Genomic DNA, 12,338 nt, shown 5'->3' on the forward strand with positions numbered 1-12,338 from the left:
GTAAATAGGATATCATGTCAGCATCTTGTATAGCAATTAACCACTAGGAAGAATGTATGCAATGTGTTAATTATTGAAACTGTCCTACAAATTGATTTGAAACTGCCTCACTGCTATTTGTTTCTCAATAAAACTATGGGAAAAAAAGAAAGGAAGTGGTACTATTAAATCATATGTATAAACTTATATAAGTGTATCTGTTAATCTGAGCTACAGACTTGACAATAAAAATAGATAATAAATCAACCATTGTTAATAAAAAAAAAGCATTGGGACAAACTAATCAGGGACTGGAACCCACCCCTAAAACTGAAACAAAAGTGAACCTTTCTTCTTTATAAAGTTAATTATCAAAAATATCTTATTATAATGACAGAAAACCAATGAATGTGGCCATCCTATTGACAACAGCAGAAACGATTTTGGGGATTCATTCATAGAATCTGTCAATAGGGACTTATTTACTGAGCAAGGTCCCTAGTATTAGGAAGGGAAAGAAAAGAACAGGGGAAAGCCTCAAATCCATGCCGTATTCTGTTGCTGGAGCTCAAATATAAGGACCTAATACTCCAGCTTTATAAATGCGAATAAGGACTTATACAGCATGTATTACTGCATTATCTCTACCAGACTCTGTTATAAAAACTCTTGGCATTTTCTGAGGTGTCACCCAAGATACTGACCCAGTAAAGTATCCTTTAATGGCATCACAGTAAGCAATATAGGTAACAATGGAGTTTAACTCTGCCAAGGCCTGTGTTCTTTTTTGCAATAATTGTTATGCAGATCTCCAGAAAAGTTTTGAGGTGAAATGAACTAAATTCTTTAAAATTCTTTCTAATATTATCTTCAGCTACAGATACTCATCCAACATAAAACTAGTAAGCTTGAAATGTCCTCCTGAGCCAAGTTATCAGTCCAGAATATGCCGATCACATGTAAGTCAAACTCACATCAAAAATTCAAACAACTTCAAAAATTATTTTTAAACTGTTTGCCTTGTGTAAGGCCTTAAGCCATGAGTCTTGCTTTCCAGAAGCACTAAGTCTACCCAGAAGTTCAGAAACATCCAGAAACCACTGCTGACCAGCAAATCTCAGCAGAAGACAGACTAAAGACTCTGATAACTTAGGGCATGTGCTAAAGAAAATATAAGGGAAAGATATCTCTTCTGGATGGGGAAGAGATGAACTTTGCTTTAGACTCTTCAGTAAGATCAAGAATTGAATACAGTGAAATAATCTTATGCCCTAGCACAGTGCTGTAGAGTTAATATACAAATAGAGCTACTAAACTCCTGGAAGCACACTATGTTCTTCTCCATAGTTAGCAACATAGTTGTGCTCGGAGGTCCTGTGCAGAGGCATCAGTGGCCCAAGTACCCATCATCTTTTCCTGACCTGTGGATGGTGATTGCTTCAGGGTGTGCACTGCGCTTTCAGGTCACCTCCACCACACAAGCTGGAGGTGGGGTGGGAAGCCTGGATCGGCATTTCCCTAAGCCCAAGACTTACCTCCTACAGCCACTGAGCCTCGGATTCTGAACTGGTCCATTAGAGCCAAACCCCTTCAGAACCAAGTTCATGTCCAGGTGAGCTTTAGAAAAGAAGTCTGAATATGAGGATCTTTGGATAGCACAGATAGCTGCCCCTTTCTCTGCATAGGTCAGCTCTTTGTTTACACGTCACTTCCTCTGGAAGCTCCCCTGATGTGCCAGGCAAGGCGATTTCCTCTTCTCTACTCTTCCACCTCACCCTGTGCTTGTCTCTTTCACAGAGCTTGCCCACTACTTTCTAGTTGTTCTACTAGACTATGTTCTGTGATTGTCAGGCCTGCTTGGAATGGTCATATACCCATTGTCCAGAAAGTCACTGTCCCTTTTTAGAAGTTTAATGAACACACTAATTAAATAATGAACCAACTATATAATTGAGTTCTAGTCTTGGACACTGGAGTATGAAATGGGTTGACAGAAAATCAGAAAAGTAACTCATCATTGCCTCAAAAATAAACATTGAGTGAAGTATTTTCTCATTATTCATCTCACACTTATATTTCTACAAAAACAAAAATTAGATTATAGATTGTGCCACCGCTCAGCACAGAGCCCCTCTGTTATCTGGAGCTCATCCCAGACTGCTCAGCAGGTAGCTGGCCATCTACAGCCAGCCTTCAGGCAAATCATCTTTGGTTCACATGTTACTATGTTGTCCTGAGCTGGAACTCAGACAAGTCACAAGACTTACCAGCAAACTCCAAAGAAGATTTTCTAGAAATACTTTCTTAAGAGAAGTCTGGCAACCCCATCACCAGCTCATCCAAGAAGTAGAGTAGTCTACCTTTACCCACAAATGATGCCTAAAACCATGCACATTACCTACCTCTGTACATTCTGGTACAACGTGTTGCCATCAATCTGAACATGTTTTCTGTTCCTGGCTTTAAATCACAAATGCAGTGCCTGTCCATTTTAACTAAGCCCTTCTTACACACTGTGGCTGTAACTTTTGCAGTGTGAGCAGCAGCACCAAAACTAGAGTGAATTTTGTCCTTCATAACGACACACACAGGGGCCGCAGAGATAGCTCAGCAATCTAAGCCCCTGCCTAGACAAGCACAAGGATCTGCATTTAATCCCCAGTATCAAGTGCCATATGGACCCTGCCCTGCGTGTACCATGCTGGCCACTGAGATTGGGCTTCGGGGTGTACACATGGAATCCCAGTGCTGGGGAGGCTGAAACAGAAGGATCACTATGAGTCCAAGCTGTGTAGTGAGACCCTGTACCAAATACATAAAAAAAAACCCTCCGTACACAGATGTGATTTTTACTGACCACAGCATATGCTTTTTCTCTTTCTTTGTTAAATTGAGAAGTTTTACCTTTTAACTTAGAGGAAGAGCTGTATAGCTTTTTTTATTTTTTTTTTATTTTTTTTTTTTTGTCATATCTGCATTGCCAGCATTACTGATCTAGTGGTTTGGGTTATTATTAAGTAAGATAAAAATTATCAGAAAACAGTGCTATAACACTACTAGATTATTTGAAAACTAGGGCGGCTACTAAGGGACTAACAGAAGGGTAATATTTATGGTGTGGATACACTGGGTGAACAGGAGATTCTAGATTAGGGTTGTACAGCATAAGATTTCCTCACACAATGCATAAGACTTAAAAATTAAGAATGCATTAATCCTTTACTTCTGGAAATTACCATTTACTATTTTCAGATAATTTACTATAGCTAATAAAAACAATAGAAAGCAAAAATATGTATTTTGGAGGGAGGATACTATAATCTCCAACCAGCTCAGCACCCACAGGACACAAAATGAAACACATGCAGAAGTTTGATAAGGGTCATACCAACTGGGGCTGAAAGGATTCTTTAAGTTTCACAGATTTCTTAAGTGGGCTCCAGTGGGAATGGCTACATAGAATAAGTATCCAAAATTTGGGCTTCTGCAGGACTTGGAGCTATAGTCAGGAGTGATTCCATCCATTCACCTGCAACTTTTTTCCTGTACATAACGGGATGCTCATCTTGCCTTAGAGGAAGGCTTGGTCTGGACAACAGTGCAATTCAGTCTGTAATTTATGGAAATTTAAAACATTAGTTATCATTCTGCAGCATATTTTCATAAATACCCTTGCAGGCTCTTATTAAACTTTTAAGATTGGTACTAGGACTTTAATTTCTGAGGTATTTATTGTATAATTTCATTTCTTCCTTAGCACGAAATAAGCATAGCAGTTAGTCCTAATGCTCTTTGTTTTGAGATTTCAGAGTACGAGCCACTAAGTCCTCCTGTCCAACAGGCCAACTGGGAAGTCCTCATTGTGACAGAGCTATTACTACTGGCCATGCTTCGGGTAAGAAGGATAGATGCCAGTAACCAGGATAGCACGTTAAAGCTTACAAAACACCTTTGCGCAACCATTTCATTAGCCTGATATGTTCACTGTGCTTTCCAGTGGAACCTGCCTGCAGCCTTGCTGATCTCTCCACTGCTCAGTCTGCAATTTCTGCTCTTGCAAAATAAACTGTCCTTGTATAATGGGACAGAGTAAGGACTGCAACTAGAGTTCCAAGGTTGGACTTCTGATCTACCATGTTCTAGGCATGGAGCAAGTTCCTTAATTTCTGTGTGTTGGAAGTCACATTCAAAAATGTAGATAATAAGGGTGTTAATCTCATTGATCTGGTGTATTAATCAGTTTTCCCATTGCTGACGCATGATATCCAATACTCACAACTTAAAAAAGGAGAGGTTTCTCTTGGCTCATGTTTGAAGCTCACATTCGACTGGCCCCAAAGCAGATAATGAACTATGAAAGGGAAAAGTGGAAAGAAATTGTTCAACTCACGGCTGCCAGGAAACAGAGAAAGGATGAACCAGGGATGTGAATATAACTTCACGGGGAAGCCCCCAGTGACCTGCCTCCTCTGAGCAGGCTTCAGCTTGCACCAGCACATTTAGCTATGCATTACTTTCCTCGTGGAAACATGCAAATATGGAGAACACTTTATCTGTTTAGATGTGTTGTCTTCAAGGACTTGGGAACTCTATGAGGTAGTACAGTATTACTCCACCAGCTGAGTCTATGCATAATATACTTGTTATTGGCCCTTCAGAAATTTCAGCTGATTCAGGCAGTACTGACTTCCCTAACCAATTTTAACCAGATAGATAGATAGATAGATAGATAGATAGATAGATAGATAGATAACCACAAGTCAGGTTATCAGAAAAATTTCAAATGTCTAGAAAGGCTCTGATAAGACAAAATGCAGAAAGAAGACATGTGGATGATAGAAACATAGAAAAAAGAAAGGTCAAAATATGGATGGATGGATGGATGGATGGATGGATGGATGGATGGATGGATGGATAGATGGATGGATAGACAGATGGATGGATGGATGGGTGGATGGATCCATGAGGGAAAAAGAGAGATGGAGAGATGAAATGCTTCCAATTCCAAATTCATCTGAAACAATAGAAGCCACGTAAGATGTTTCCACAAAGAAAAGGAGGGAATCTAAATGTTTATTGTGTTTCTATTCCATAGGTCAATTAGAAGTGCTATTTCCTGTTTTGTGTCTACCTCATGATTGAAACCTAGAGATGAAATACCCAAAGCACAGCACTTGGCAGCAGCAGAACCTGGATTGAAACCAAAATAATATTGAACTCCAAAACTCAAGTTCTATTTCCAAACAGCTGAGTCTGCAAGTTCAGAGTGGACCTGGCTGGAGAGGCGCCACAAGCTGCATTCTTAATTGGAAAAGCAAAGACAGAATAAGAAATGGGGCTCAGCTGAGTTCACAGGAAATTCTTTCCCCGTCCAAGTGTGGGCAAAGTGTACTGAAATGAAACTGTCATCTCGAAAATAAAATCTGCTCCCTTCCGCCAGCTGAGTCTATGCGCAATATACTTATGATTGGCCCTTCGGAAATTTCAGCTGGGTCAGGCAGTACTGACCTCCCTAACCAATTTTAAACCCAGGCAATATTTAGAACATTTTACTCTAGAAAAAGAAATAATCTTACCCGTAAAGCAATTAGAGAGCCGAACAAGAAATAGGATGCCCTTTCTAGGAACAAAAGATGGAATTGCATGTCCTGCATTTTCGCCCCTTGTTTACTCAGGGTTTCCCCCACAACAAGCAGAGTTCATGCTTAGGAAGACTGCAGCACCCACACCCACCAACAGCTGTGCCTCACGGAAGAGTCTTCAAGCCCAGCCACTCATCGGCTAGAAAAACAATCTCTCAGACCTTTCTTAGAGTGGTCCAGTTGGCCTTATTTTTATTATAAGCTTTACTTTCCTTACTTTTGTTGTATCTTTGATACACTGATTTCAGAAAATTCCTGCCTAATGAAAGCCAATCTAAAGGTCAAAAGGCCCAGAGGAAAGAAAAAATTTCAATGGAAGTTCTAACAACTGTCTCAGAACATCCAACGATATCAAAAATCTAGGCCAAGAGAGGTGCCAACCACAATGACAGATTCTCCAAAGATAGTGGATTTATTGAGGAGTGGGCATTGCACTGGGAATAGGTGTGCCATAGGAAACTGCACAGCCAGGGAGGCAAAGAGAGGCAGAGCTTTAGGAGAAAACAAAGATGGTTACATAAGTTGTTTTGAAACAAATACCTTGGGTACATGGATCCATAGCAAGGGGGACTTTGGTTCAAGGTAGGACAGGCAGTTGCCAGGCAAATATCCTCATGGAAGTATTATTTATAGAATATTACAGTGACCTTTGCGGAGGTTATGGTTTTAGCAGTCTCCTGTTATCATGCTTACTATCAGACATGGGTGTGAGAGAGCTTTGCCTCTGTAACATTTTGAATGGCCTGCCTTCCTTTATCTCTCCTTCCTTCCTCTTTCCTTCCTACCTTCCTCCTTCCTTTCCTTCTCCCCTTTCCTCTGTATCTTTCTTCCTCCCTTCCCCCTTTATTTCTTCTTTCCCTTATTTCTTTTTATTTCCTTTATCTTTGCCTCCTTCACCTCCTCCTTTCTCTTTCTTTCTTGGAGTTTGACACAAGTGACTCCATCTTGACACTGACCATTTTCATAAGTTCGGTCAAGACTACTTATTCTACTGCTGTGGAAAGGGAAACAAAAGCAGAGAAGTAGCTTCCTAGTCACTGGCTACAGAGTCCAGGGTCCCTTCTCCACCTCTCGACTTCTTCAGGCTGTTGGATTCTCTTCCATCAATGTCCCAGCATGAATACCTTGAAAATGTTCACCCTCCCTTAGCACGTAATTTTGAATCAACACCAATGCATAGCATATGATGTTAGCAACTCAGAGGTAATCACTACAGGGGTTCAACCATGGGCTCCATAATGATGCTGAAGTTCTAGCCCCAAGCCTCTGTGAGTGTAACCTTATCTGGAAATAAAGCTGAAGGAAAACAGTTTCCCCAGTAACAATTCATTTGACACAAAACGCATAGACTCCCTATATCAGGAATCTCCAGTCCCCTAGAGACACCAACCATATTGAATTGAATTCTGGCGCCAACTGCTCAGAGTTGGCAGAGATCCCCAGGTTGAGGGCTCAGTTCCATAAGCTGATTCCCACTTCAGATGCCAGACATGAGTAATGGATTCCGCAGTATGCCCACACCTTTGTTCTATTTGGATACAAAGCAGGGGTTCCCAGAATTACCCCTCAGGTACGATCATTTGCAGCAGGGGATCATAGAACTCAGGAAAATACTTTACCTACTGTTAGGAGTTTATTACTAATGAATTTATAAAGGCTATAGGAGAACTGTCAGATAAAGCGGAACACAGGGCAAGAAGCACAAGGGACCTAAGCACTGGGATTTCTTTCCCCATGAAATTCAGGGTGCACTGTCCTCTGAGCAAGTGGACATGTTCACCAACACAGAAGCTCTGTAAGCACCATCATTTAGGATTCCTATGGAAACTTCATTAGGAAAGCGTAATTGACCAAACCGTTGGCCACTGGCAAATGGCTCTATCTCCAATTCCTCTTCTCAGCCAGGAAGTCAAGGGTGAGGCTGCTTCCAACTCTTTCAATCTGCTGTGGTCTGGGGGTGCCAAGTATCAGTGTTCACGTTATCATAGAACAGCAATCATTTCACTGATCCCATGGGTCTTAGAAACTCTTAGGTCAGGAACTAAGGAATCAAACCAGATGGATGGCAGCCCCAAATCACTAATGTAGGTATCTATGGCATTTTACACTTGAACAAACTGAGGTCTCAGCCTTTGGAGACTTTCACAGCAGGGAGTTACCAGAAAATGTGGCTCCAGGTGAGTGCTGTGATAGTGGAAGGAGCACTAGAAGGGTCTGGGTGATTGCACTTCACCCTAGATCTGAGGATCTCTGGGATCCAAAGAGCTTCATGCTGCTGTCTCTAGAAAAGCCATGTACCCATCCGCCTGCTTCACAAGGCTCTTTGGGATGCAGTGCTCTCTAGCCTTTTAGGAATAGTTTCCTGGCCTCCCAGACCTGAGGCCTGTGTTCTACCCAGAGTCTGCTGGAACATATACACCAGGGAGGAATGAGTGACCCTCAGGCAACAGTCAGCATTTATGTTTGTGCTTATATTTGTGCCAACAGGGCAGAGCCTGGGTTACAGCAGCTGTACAGGAAGGCCACAGCATCAGCTTTGTCCTCTGCTGTCCTTTGCATGTTCCCTTCATTGCTATGAATTCAAGGCGACTGGTACACATTCAGGCACTAAATCTATGCCCCAGAAAGTAAGGAGAAGGTAATAGGGTAACAGAAAGCAAACGGCACCTGCCAACTATATGTTTTTCTGCAGAAAAATGATACCCTTCCCCAAAGCATCACCCAGCAGAATTACATTTTCTTAGCCAGGATTCAGTCCCAGGGACAGTCGAGAAGTGCCTGCAGTGGACTCAGCAAAAGTGAGAGTAGTGTTTCTATAAATAAACTGTAGTTCTTTTAGCTCTCAAGTGGGGCAGAAGGGATAGTTCAGCAGAAGCTAGAACGTGAGGGGTCACACAAATTGGGGTATACACAGAAGGAAATTCTTTAGCTTGTATTGGTTAGCTATTTAACTTCAATATATTGTAGAAAGAAATAAGATATCAAGCTTAAGATTTAAAAGGGTTTGTGCTTGTAATGCTATTTAGAAACACTGCAAGACAAGGAGGTAAATTGATTTAAATAACAATACAAAAATGGTATGGCTTTTTACAGACATAACATACAGCACTTAACTTGTCAGCTGGGAAACAGTGAGGTTGACTCACTGAATTTCCTAAGAAATTGACTATTTCAGTTCGCCAAGTATTTATATATGTGTATTTTCATCTTGAAATTACTTTCCTTGCTACCTAGACAAATCCTAAATGCTTTCAAATCTTTTCTGCCTGCTATGTGATGCCTTCCCTACGGTTGCCCAACTACTGTTTTTATTCCCCTGGGGTTCCCCTAACATTAGGTGTATGTACCTGTATCTGCCATTATTTCTTTGTATCAGTTAGCTTTGCCTACAGTAATGCTGCATAACAAACTAGCTCTAAAGTCAAAGTCTTATAAAGACAAACATGCATTTCTTGTTCACGTTGCAGCTGTAGATTGAATGTTCTGGTTCTGCCAGCTTTGCTCGAGGTTGGACTGGATTCACATATCTTCTTAATTCAACAGTCCAGGATTATGGAGAGCGTCACCTTTGTATAATAAATGTAAAATTCTTACAGTAGAGAGTTAAAGCACAATTTGAAGGAAATTTGATTTCTGTGCTTGTATCTGATAAGCTATTATTTCCATTCACAAGTCCATAGTCTGAAGTGGGTCATAAAACCCTTCCTCATGTCAAGTATAAAGAAGTGGGAGTGAATATTTGCTGGATTATAGTACTAAATATTTGCTGAATCATAGTCCTTCAATAGTATGATGTTGTACTGATTTATTTATATCCCTATCTTTGCCCTAGAGTGAGCTTCTGGGAGGTTAAACAAGATCTAATAGATATTTGTCATCATTTTTGAGAGTTCTTATATCAAGTTAAAAATCCTGAAACTCAATTTATAAAATCCTCTTGCACCTATGTCAGTAAGATTCATGATCTGGATTCCTGCAATCAGGTCGGCTCGTGACAGATCTCAGTTCAGGAGTACAATCCCAGGGAAGTGGGGGAACATGTGGGAGCATTCCAACAGGTTGGACTTGTGACTTCTAGTGGACTTCAAACTGAGGAGCCTCTTAGTAGTGGTAGCAGCAGAGGGCCCACAGAGGCAGCCCTAAGGTAGAAGCTGGCTCTGTAGCCATCAATCACAGCCAACAGCTGCCCTCCTAGAGGTGCTCTAAACACCAAATATCCTTTTGGATTAATTCTTCTTCTGCATAAATTAGCTAGCACAGATTCTGTTGTTTGCAACACACACCACGGCTTATCATAGTACCACATAGTTGATGCTGTAGGTTTGTTGGAAGAATGCAATTAACAAGACTAAGAACAGTTCATTTGTTGCGTATTTACCATATTCCAGGCACCATTCTAACACATTAAAACTAATTTTCTCATGGAATCTTTATCATAGCTTTTTGAGATACATACAATTTTTATGTTTATTGTACTGACCAAGACACTATGATATAGAGATATGAAGAATGAATAACTATCAAATCATTTAATCATGAGCAACAACTCCTATGGGAGGCACAATCTTCCTTGTACTTCTTTAATTAAAAGTGTTGCCCCCACAAATTTGCAGGTATCTGACCTATAAACAGTGTCCTTGGTCTTAAATGGCTGCACCACCTAATGACATCTCTTTGTCAACCCATTTAGGAAACATTTAGCAAACTCTGAATTTGCTGCAGTCATTTAACACGCCTTATCATATTCTCCCTCAGTATTCATTTCATCAGATAAAGTTTTATTCTTCTCGTTGAATGATCTCTAGAGGAACTGAAGGCCTAAAAAGAGCTGCAAGAACACTGCTTCTAGGAGTTTCACCAGCCTCTTTAGGAAAATGACCGTGAAATAATTCAGGTGCAATTTTTAAATCATCAATTAATGAATTAATCCTTAAGCTAGTTTCAAAGATGAGAAGAATTATCCATTCCATTTTTCTACTCTCCCAAGATTAAATACAGTTAAAATGCATTCTGAAATATCCTCAAGGAACAGCACTTAGAAGAACCGTTCAGCAGAACCTGAAGAGAGCTGAGTGACTTTCAGCCCTTTCTCTCTCTTGGATTTCCACCTTGCTATTTTTCCATTAACTAAGGATGGCATTAACCTGGAAAGAGCCAGGTAACCACTTGTACTAGGCAAATGTTGAAACATCTAACCTTCTTCAAAGGTCACCAACTATTGTCAATCCATTTGGAAGGTCATGAAGTGGATGCTAATAGTATTTAAAAGACTAGGCCTATTTAGCAGCAATTTCAGATTTAAACTTCTAATATATAATATGCACTTAGTAAATCGTGTGGCTCTAAGCCCAAACATATCGACAGAACTAACAGATATCTATGTTTTACAAGTGAAGATTGAAGACTCTTAGAAGCGCAATAACTGTTGAAGCATATGCCCACACGAGAGAGCAGTGCCACACTGCGGATTGCTCTGAGGTTCTCTTCTATCAGAGTGTTTCATCTAGGATAATGTTCATCCAGAGTCTAGCTGAGCCCAAGAGCACATCGGTCAACTTCAGTGTCTACACATTACAAGACCTATCTCCAGAGCTAAGGGAGATGACACCCTGGCAAGATGAGCATCACGTGTCTTGTCAAGCTCCTGCATAAAGGACATCTCCTTCAAGCTTTTACCTTAAGAAAGATATCCCATGTTCATGGATTAAGTGACTCAAAGATATTAAAATATACATAATTACCCAAAGCAATCTATAGGTTAATGCAATCTTGGTCAGTACCAATGATGCTCTTTTCAGAACAAAAACAACAACAACAAAAAAGAAAGAAAATCCTAAAATTTTTATAGAAATACAAAAAAAGAAAAAGAAAAGAAAAGAAAGAAAAAAGAAAAAGAAACCCTGGATAGCCAAAGCCATCTTGAGCAAACAGAAAAGGGCAGAAAATAGTAGATTACCCAAAATATACTACAAAACTGTAGTAATAAAAACCAGCCACTATGGCATAAAAACAGACACAGACAAGTGGAACAGAACACACAGGCTAGAAGTAAACTTACACATCTACAGCCAACTGATTTTTTAACAAAAATGTTAAGAACAGGCATTGAAGGGGGCCTGCCCCTTAGCTCAGTTCTTTAAGTGGCTGCTTCAACAAAGCCGTCAGGCTCAGGTGGCTGTGGTTCGATCCCCACAACTCAAGCCAGCCAAACCTGCCTGAAGGCATTTGGAGCAAAAAGGAAAAAAAAAAAAAACAGGCATTGAAGAAAAAAGTTTTTACAACAACTGCTGCTGGGAAAATTGGATATTTCCATACAAATGAGACTGCTGCCTATGTCTAGTTATGAAAAGAAACTCATAATAGATTAAAGACATGGGAGGCCTGAACCTATGAAACTATTAGAAAAAAAAAACAAAAAACAGAGCTTAAAGATTTCAAAACAATAATATGGGCAAAAATTCAGGAAATGAAAACAAAAGAAACAACACAGTAAGGAGAAAACCTTAAAAATGAGAAAAAAAAAAAACCTGTAAATATAAGTCTTACAAGAGATTAAGTCCATAGTATATAAATAATTCTAAAAACTTAATTGCACAAAGCTCCAAATAACCCAAAAATAAATGGGAAATAGACCTAGATGTGAATTTCTCAAAAAAAGAGATACATGGGGCTGGAGAGATGGCTCAGTGGTCTAAAGCACCTACTTAGAACAAGCTT

This window comes from Octodon degus, unplaced genomic scaffold, assembly GCF_000260255.1.
Source record: "Octodon degus isolate 3935 unplaced genomic scaffold, OctDeg1.0 scaffold00006, whole genome shotgun sequence".
NCBI classification, from domain to species: domain Eukaryota; kingdom Metazoa; phylum Chordata; class Mammalia; order Rodentia; family Octodontidae; genus Octodon; species Octodon degus.